We start from the raw sequence: 1,706 nt of genomic DNA on the forward strand, positions 1-1,706 counted from the left end.
AGGACAAAAACTATACAAATTTGACAGAAAAACCACAATTTCCACGTAGGTGGCCATTCTTCTAAAATTTATACTGATGACACACAGGCCTCTTCAAGAGTCATCTTAACGTCCAATAATGGCAGAAATAAAACTTGTAGGCCTGGAGCATTCTATTCACAAAATACATCCAACATCATAAATGATATGAAACAACATAGACAAAAGATACTTCTGAGCCCCTCGGTCCCCTGTGAAGAGTGATGGCTCAGGGATGGCTCAGGGTGGTGCTAATGGTCAGCAGCCCATTGAAGTGAGCAATGTGTGAGGTCTTTCTCACTGGAAAGACCATGTAATTCCTGAAACAACTCATGCTCCCATGTAAACCAATAAATTTGTTATTATGGGACCACATTGGAGAGTGTGGAGTCTTGTTCAGTGCCTATGCTTAATTATGAGACCACATTGGAGAGTGTGGAGTCTTGTTCAGTGCCTATGCCCACACGCTGACTAAGCCTAGATGATCCATAGTGAATGCTGACGCAGTGGGTTACTGTGCAAAGAGCATGCGCAATGGGAGAAGATAGATTCAAGTTCAAATCCTGACTTGATTCAGCAACTAATTTTGTGTTCTTGGGCAAGAGTCCATCTTTGTGAATTGCAGTCTCTTCATCTGTTAAACGGTGGCAGAGCTAGCTAGCCTCTGCTGGGATTTGGATGCACTGACACTGTATTAGCTGGCTCATCAGCTGAGGGCTGGTTTTTATTTTCAAATCTGCCTCATTCTTTTCAACTTTTAGCTGAGGGAAAAACCAGAAATGTAGGAACTAAAACCAGAAATAAAGTCTGGATCATATTCTGCCTGTATCTATTCATTTGCATCCAAAGAACTGGACATTCATAGGGCCCATGAAATTGGAGGAAGGTGCGTTGTTAATAATTGAGTTGAAATCAAATTAATCTAAGTCCGCACAGTGGAGGTGACCCCTACGGCTTCACCATGTGGATCAGCTGTGAAGTTATTTCTCCCAGGGCAAACTGATGATTGCAGAACTATTAGAAACATTTCCTCCTTAGATGTCTAGGATGGATTTTTAAAAACTAAATCTTTCTTAATCTTAATGTCATCACTTATAAAATATGGACAAAAGTACCTTCCTCTAAAGATGGCTATGAGGATTCACGACAATAAAATTGAGATGTGTCACACATAGTAGATGTTCAGTCAATAATAGTTACTCTGTTTATGAGTATGAGAAGATATGCATGCCAGGAGATACCAGAGTTCATAGGTTTTATTTTTTTTCTATTTATACAAAAACTGTATTCTTGCAGGAACGTTGATAGGATTAGCCCAAGATAATTTTTTTGTCAGTGAAGAACTGTGCGACTCTGCCTGTTTGACTACTATTCATTCTGACAACTTACATAGAGTTTACTGTCACAACATTGCATCTGGCCATGCCTGTCTTTAGAACGCTAGTCTGGGTAGGTGAGGGATGTGAGTGGCTTGGTAGACCTGCTTCTTCTATTTTCTTGACCTCAAACCAGAGCTTTGGATGTGGTCCCTGATAAAGTGGAGGCGGCAGTGGGTGTGGGTTGGGCATGCTTGCTGTGGGTCAGCCTGTCTCTCATGTGCTTCTGACATTCCGTTTGAGGTAAGTGGAGCCACATTTCTATCCTGGCAGCTGCAGAGCCCAGCGTCAGCAGAGCTTTGAAGTTTCTTG

The sequence above is a fragment of the Pteropus medius genome, unplaced genomic scaffold (genome assembly GCF_902729225.1).
Source record: "Pteropus medius unplaced genomic scaffold, Ma_sr-lr_union100, whole genome shotgun sequence".
NCBI lineage: Eukaryota > Metazoa > Chordata > Mammalia > Chiroptera > Pteropodidae > Pteropus > Pteropus medius.